The sequence below is a fragment of the Fukomys damarensis genome, unplaced genomic scaffold, assembly GCF_012274545.1.
Source record: "Fukomys damarensis isolate Sample0158 unplaced genomic scaffold, DMR_v1.0_HiC HiC_scaffold_10, whole genome shotgun sequence".
Taxonomy (NCBI): Eukaryota; Metazoa; Chordata; class Mammalia; order Rodentia; family Bathyergidae; genus Fukomys; species Fukomys damarensis.
Genome location: NW_022900922.1, coordinates 20,891,272 through 20,899,144, shown reverse-complemented (window position 1 = coordinate 20,899,144; position 7,873 = coordinate 20,891,272). Strand labels below are relative to the sequence as shown.

At 41.5% G+C, this 7,873-nt stretch overlaps 1 long non-coding RNA gene across 1 annotated transcript; it reads left to right on the top strand.

Annotated features, from left to right (window-relative positions):
* The first annotated feature begins 3,193 nt into the window (after positions 1 to 3,193).
* On the top strand, positions 3,194 to 7,152 carry LOC104861478. The gene is made up of 3 exons (XR_780062.2): positions 3,194 to 3,472; positions 3,646 to 3,840; positions 6,319 to 7,152. It is a non-coding gene; the product is annotated as an uncharacterized LOC104861478 (long non-coding RNA).
* Positions 7,153 to 7,873: the final 721 nt, after the last annotated feature.

Genomic DNA, 7,873 nt, shown 5'->3' with positions numbered 1-7,873 from the left:
TTTTTTTGTCATTGTTGTTCCAAGATGGATGTTAGTATACATCAGTGTCCAGGAATTACCTCAATTATTAAGTGACAAAATGTACACATTCTATCTCAAAGCACGAAGCATTTCTGTGGATTCTATGAGTATGTTTCTGGGTATTTAGATTTTAAATCACTCCTTGTAAATGCAGGTCATGCTCTGGAGTGATTAGAAGTTAGGAAAAAGGAAGGAGATAATTCTTTTTACCTTTTTCATGCTAACAAAAAAGGCCTAAAACATAGTGTTAGACATCACTTTCTGAAATTACACCTAAATCAACCACTACTAATGTGTCTTCACTGTGAGTCTTCACTTCCAAACTGCCTACAGCACTGTAAGATATACCCATGAATAGTAGAACTTGTCAATAGTGGATTAAACGTCCAGTAAACTTATTTTGAAATGTGAACTTATTTTAAAATATTATGTTCATTTACATTCAGTCACTTAAAGTTAAAAAAGAAAGTTTAATTTCAAGGTAATGGTGGGGTTCAAGATTTTTAAGTTAATAACTGCAGAATAAATCTTATCTTTTCATGGCAAAACAAGTGAATTTCAATATCAGTAAGCACTAATGCATGACAGTACATTCTTATTCATATTTTGTAAGAAAAGACAAATATTCTGTTTTTTGCATCTTAAAGAAACAAAACAAACTCATTTTCAAAGACTAGAAAGTATAAGTACTTGAATCATAAAATGGTTCGCTATTTTTATCAATTGAATAAATTAATTTCTAATGAGTCTCCCTCACAAATGGCAAATGTCTGATTTCCAATTATTTTCAGATAATTTTAGGATACCTATATTTCTTAAAAATCAGACACACAAACCAACCTGCTCTAACAGTGATTACTGAACAAACCTTGACTATTAAGCAACTTTAAGATGCCAGAAATTTTTAAATCTTTTGCTGAATATTAAAACTGTGTTTTAATAAGAAGAAAAACAACACCCTGGCACTGAGGCAATGTAAGCTTTTGAAAAGTCCTTTGTCACTAACAGCTTCTTTCTTACCAGACAAGAATAATGAGTTTGGTATTAGAAATGTAAGCTAGCTAAAGAACAATATGTAACATAATTTATATCTGCTGCATTGCTCATAATTTTTAAACAAATTACTCTTGAAGCAAAACTGTTTCTCTTTTTCCACTGAAAAGCACAAAGCCTTGAATGCACTTAGTTAGATAAAGAGAACGAAAGCTGTATTTAAAACACTTTTTAAAATACCACGTTTTCATTTGCACTTAGAAAAATACAGAAATAAAAAGTTGAGAGTTAACCCTAGGGTAGTGAGAATAACAACAAAAAGCAAAAAGGGTAAGCACATATAAGCACGTCTCCACTGAAACCAGACAATGAAGAACATATTCAGTTATACAAACGATCAGGAGCTTGACTTACCTCCTCGCCACAAGGTGCTCATGGGGGAATGGGATACAACAAGGGGTAAAATGACAGTGACTTAAAGGATATATCAGAGCGAAAAGTCTCAGACAGAAACCCCAGGGTATCAGAGAGGAATATTTTGAGGCCACCTTCTTCCCAAGTGGTCGCCACACCGCTGAGCCCCACCTGAAAGAATCAAACTTAAAAGAAACACCAACTAAAGCAACCTGCCACCATCTTCATGCAATGCAAATTCCGGAAGTGACCGTGCCTGTGAAATGGTTACAGTCTGTTCTCCGGGGAGAACTTATGATCCATGCCACCCTCTCAAGATGGCACAGTTACCTCAATATGAGCGGAGCAGCCTGTCAGATAAAAAGTTCTCTGAAGCACAGACTTCTTCTCCACAGTGAGCAGACACGAACAACCGAAGTCTCCCACACACACGCTTGCAGTCTGGGCTGCGCCAGGTTATTATCGGCTCTGCCACCTGAGCTGCTGTTCAGTCTGAAAGGTTTTTAACACAGCACCCCAGCTCCCCGAAAGGGTTCCTAACCTATGAGCACAAGAAGAAGCAAACATGCACATTTGAATTTGTCTGCATTTTAAAAGTATCCTCCCAGGACAGAATCTTTTCTCCCTTCTGGTAAACACATGCTTGTATATATTAAAATAAAGAGGGTGTATAAATTAACAAGTCAGTCCTCTCCTGTAGCAAAGAATAAACTTATAAATGCATAACAGGCTCACCATTTCCTCAAGCAGGCATTTGGGGTAGAGGTATTAGAAAGAAAACAAAACACGTAAATCAAATTACAGAGATATTCTAATCTAAAAGGTTGTTCTTTGCTAGGTTTTTGGAGGTAAGGTACACATACTACCCTACTTTTTTTCCAGCTCGAGACAGATCCCTGGATGCCGGTCATGGTGACATACAATGGGCGTTAAAACCACAGTCAGTCTTAGCAAATTAGGTAAATTGGAGATCATTTGATGCTGTCCTATTGTTGCTATTGTAATCACAGTAATTTTCCCTGGTAATGGTGCTTCGTGATGAAGTGCAATTCTCCCTCATAGGATAATTGTGGAAGATACGGAAAGATTCAGGAATACAGCATCTGCTTTGAAAAGCTCTTCAGATTCAAATTGGCATTTTACTTTATCTTGAAAATTTATTAGAGATTCAGATCATGCCGGTTTAAATGGAAAGGTGAAAGCAGGGTGCTTTCGATCTATGAATTATTCAGTCTCAGCCTGGCGAAATTGCCATCCATGAACTGATGCTCTGACAGTCCCTTCGCAGAGCCTCCATTACGCTTGTCATTTTTATTTCTTTATCTACAATCTCTTTCTCAGTTACCGAGTTTGCCCCTTAGGGCTCAGCTTTGCAAACGGAGTATTTCAAATTGGCAATAACCTAAATGTGCTGTCTCAAATCGCTGTCTCCACAGGCTGTCTTTCTTTCCAAATCATTAAAAACCACATCCATGATGATATCTGTGAGGTTCTTCGATTAGATGAATTAAAATACACACACATGCACACACACACACACACACACACACACACACACACATATACAGGAGGGCAATTAGATGAAAAAATACACACACACACACACACACACACACACACACACACACACACACACATATACAGGAGGGCATCACTGCGAAGAGCTATGTTCCGCTAACATCACAAGAGAAGATAAAGTGATGCTTTCTGCGTCCTCCTTTGTTGTCAGGGTGACCCATCCTAGCTGCATAGCATCACGCAGGAGGAAGCCAGTGTTAACGCAGGCTGCCTGGCACCCTGATTTCCAGCCAGAGTTGATGAAGACTGCTTGGAATGAAGACTAATCCAGACCACTGTGTACTTAGCGAGCACGATTATTTAGGAAAATAAGAAGCAGCCATCAGATGACCAAAATTAGACTGTCATTCTCCCAGGCTCCACCTGCACCCAGACTGCAGTCGCAAGGATTCTCCACTCCATGGCTGGTTGTGTCACTGCTAGTCGACAGCTGTCCCGCATCCAGAAAGGACTGGGATTGATTTAGGTCAGTGAGTCTGGTTTCTCCTTTAAACCGTGTTCTAACTGAGGAGTGGGGATCTGCGCCAGCCCCCGTGACCAGCCTTAAGTGGGAGCTGGGGAATCCCACAGCGTCAATGCGGTGAGTCGCCCAGGCCCCAGCCAGACAAACCATGGCAAGCATCCTCTCCTTTGTCCTAGCCTTTACTCCTGCAGGTAGAGCAGCGTGGCGTAAAAAGCCCCAAACTGTGCACACGCGTGCGTGTGGGTGACCAGCCGTGCCCCATCAGAAGCAGTTTGGTGACCAGGCTCCAAGCAGTACCTGCTCAGCTGAATATGCACGCTAGAAGCCATCGTGTACAATCAGACTGCATCTTGGCTCCTGGCTAAACAAAGGTAAATACTCCAAGAGTGAGAAATGCTAAGTAGTAGCAAAAAAAGAAAACTTTAGAACTCTGTCGCTTTGTGCCTAGTTGTATGCCTCAGCTTTGCTGCATTGCGACTAGAGAGCAGCAGGAGCTGGGGCTGGCATTTGCAGCAATGCAGAAAGCAGCAGCTATGACACAGCAGTCAGCTGACTGAAAGCGTGCTATCGTTCAATGTCCTCCTCAGAACTGGCTAGGGTCTAACAGAGCACCAGGCAGATGACCTTGAATGGTAGGGTGGCTGCAGGAAGGGACCCTTGCTTGGTGGCACACCTGGCAGGAGCTTCTCACATTGCTTTGCTTTCAGGGAGCTTTGCCCTGCAGCCTTCAGGATTTAACTATTTCTGTCCCGCTTGCTAAACCAGCAGGTCATTCTTGGGGTGACTGTTCCAGGGCAGAAACAGCTTAGAACCACTGCTGCCCCTATTGTTTGGGTTTGTTTCAGGGTCACCAAAATAATTGTGGGATAATTCTTGCCCGTGTTTTGTTTTTAAAAGCACACTTAAAAAACAGAAATTGCCTTAAGCTACTGGTGTGCTGTAATGATCTAGTAAATCGCACCTAGCAGAATGGCAAGAGCAATTGGAAAAGCTGGAAGGTAAATGAGTCCGTCAGTGGCCTTAAATCACAGTCTGTTGCTAGAAAGCAGTGTGCTTGCTGTCGTGGAAGGCAAATTGTGCATCCCAATTAATCTGACAATGGAGCAGAAGCCTTACATGGTATTACCCCAGTGGTTTGAGGAATTGCTAAAATAAGAAAGCAGTTATTACCAGGCATTTGTTTAATGACTGTAATCATACTGAATTAATTTAACTTGCTGCAATGTTTAACAGAAAGTCAATTATAAATTTGTGCTAAAAGAATAACAATACTTGTATTTGCATAGCACCTTTCTCTAAAGAGACACCCTCTGAAGATAACCTCATAGTCTGGATGTTCACAGAGTACTCAGAATGTGCTAAGTACTCTATGGAATGACCCAGGACTAGCTTCTGTAATGGCCAGGGCCAGGATGACATACACATATTGCATAAAGAGCGTGCAGAGGGTCACCATGTCGGCCTGTGTGTGCCACTCCTTTGAAAGGGTTTTTAGTCTTTTTTTTTTTTTTGCATGTCTCTTACGAATTTTATTTTTCTGTTTGCTTTTCATTTGTCCTCGACATAAATCTTGCTTGAAAAAAGGAATTTCTAGATAGCACAGAGGTGAAAACTAGATGAAAGAGCATCACACATGTCATCACAGAGTTAGAGGGGATTAAGTGACATTTACGGGAGGGACGGCTGCCCCTTGGAGGATGAGCTGCCCAAGTGCTGGGGAGCAGTACCTAGAGAGAATGAGATGTAGACTCTCCTCATGAGCTCTTTCCTGCCCTCATGTATAGATTCCAGTAGTCCCAGGAACCTGCCTTGCTGACTCCTTTTAAAACCTAGTGGGGAACAAGTCCCAACTGATAGAACCCCTTGGAGGCATTTATATTGTGGACGCAAACTAAGCTTCAGGAAAAGGTGTGGCTGTCACACCGTGGGATTCCAAGCAGGGACTCTCCAGCTAGGAAACCATTTCTGCAGCCTGAGGGATTCCGTTAGGGAGGTTGCTTCCTACACAGCGATGCTGGCTCCCAGGGGGGGCCAGGAAGCCCAACAGCAGTGTGTGCCATGCATGATGGTGGCCAGCTGGGTCCTGAGGGTGGAAGACACTCTGACCTCTCTCCCACCCTCCTTGGGGGCATCCCAGCTTTGCTTTGTGATTTTTTTTTCAGGTCCTTGCTCACCAAGTATTGTTATTTTTTAAAAAGTTCTCAAATAAATTCTGTCGCATATTCAACATTGAGAACCACGGGTTAAATATCGCCATGTATACCATTTTATTTTTGCACATGTGATTTTTTTTTTTTTGGAAATCCAAGCACACTAATTATGTTACAGTAGAATAGACGGATAGAGAAATGAAAACGAGACCTTAAATTTGTGTACTTTTATCTTTACTATTAAAATTCTGTGCAAATCATTAAAAAGGATGATTTTAACAGGGGAGATCTGTAGCTATAATGCACCCATGTGTCTTCTGGATGTGGGGACATGTGACACCATTCAGCAGCACCTTGTACCTTCCCTCACACAGCAATGACCAGTTTTCCCCCCACAGTACTGGGGATTGAGTCCAGGACATTGATTGATTAAGTCAAGGTCTTGCTAAGTGGCTCAGGCTGGGATAGAACTTGCAACCTTCCTGCCTCAGCCTGCTAGAGTGCTGGAATTAAACACATGTACCACTACATTTGGCAATGCATTCATCGTGATGGTCCTGTATCCTTCACTCTGCTACTAGGTCTTCTTCACTACAGGAGTGAGGGAATGCTAACACCCTCCTCCTATTACTTATGGAAGACAGTTCTGAAGCATCCATGATTCCAACATGAGAACATGAAGCTTCTCTTTCATTGCAGGTTGTACTGAAATCACATGCTTCCAAGGACTGAGGAATGCTAATTCTCAACTGCAAATATTGACTTACAGACCATATAGCAAAGAATAAGCAAACAAAGGGTTGTGGAGAAATGGACGAAACTCTTTATGAAAAAAAGCCAATCAAAACCCTATATGGTTGGGCTGGGGATTTAGCTCAGTGGTGCCACCGCCTGCCTTGCAAGGACAAGGTCCCGAGTTCGATCCCCAGTACCAAAAACAAAACAAAACAAAAACCCTATATGGCTAATACATTTCAGTTAATTTGAGATACTTGCTCAGAAGAAGAAGGCAAACATTTTATTTTCCTTTTACATTTTGGAAAGAGAAGCCAGTGAGGATGTGGCTTTCAATGCCTATAATAGGTTAAATTTTAAATGTCTCCCAGAAGTTATTTTGTTAAAGAACTGTCCACAGCTGATGGTACTACTGTATTAGGAGGTAGTGAAACCTTTAGGAGGTGGGGACTAGTGGCAGGAAGTAAGGTCATTGGGGGTGTGGCCTTGTAGGGGATATTGGGACCTTGGCCACTTCCTCTCTTTTTCTTCTTCCTGGCTGTCATGATGGGGGTAGCTGTTCTTCCACTCTGTGTGCTGCCTGCCTGGTCACAGGCCCAACGTGACAAGTCCAAGTGACCATGGACTGATACCTTTAACACTATGAGCCAACATAGATACTTTCTCCTTTTAAATTGTTTGCCTTGGGTATTTGTCACAGCTGTGATAACACAATGCCATTGCTAGAAATCTCTTTTCAGTTTGGATTTGGGGAAAAATTATCTTCCCAGGCTCTGAATTCTCCATTTTAATTTTTTACCCCACAAACTCTTTGGCAGTCTTGTGAAGTCAGTGGATCACTTCTCAAGAATGTTTTTCTGTGCATCTTCAATTCAATAAACAGATTTACAAGGAAACTAATTAAATTAAATGTTGCTTAAGAGCCTTCACCTTAGAAAAGCAAAATATTTTCAAGATGAAATTGCAAAGTGAGTTTGGTTTTCTCTGTCCAAAGATTGCCTAGTAAGGAAGCAAGTTCAAGAAGAACCTAGACAAGATAAGGGGGTAGGAAGGGTAATAGAAGACTACATTTATTGAATATGACTTCTTAAAGTGACCCTGTGAGGGACCATCAGATTCCCCTGCTCACATTTTTAAAAGCACTGTACTTTCCAAACTGATTAATTCAAATGACATAGACCCTTCTGGAGGCTCCTGGAGGTGGGCAAGTGAAAGGAACTGATTCTCTCAACTTTTACAGCTGTGGGAGGAATTGAAACTCAAAAAAGGTTGAGTTTCACTATAGCATTTTCTAAGTGGCTACTGAGCCCTGGACCCAAGTTTCCTAAATCCCAGTCAGGCTCTCTCCTAGTACATATTTATAGGCCCTGGTGCACTGGAGCCAGCTCATGATATTAATATTCTTTAATAGTCAGAAATTGTATTCAGTGTTAAACCCCTGGCAGCATGAAATCAACCATAGCAGGAGTATTTATTATCACAAAAATTGGCAAACTGTAAATCAGGGGTGTTGCTTTTC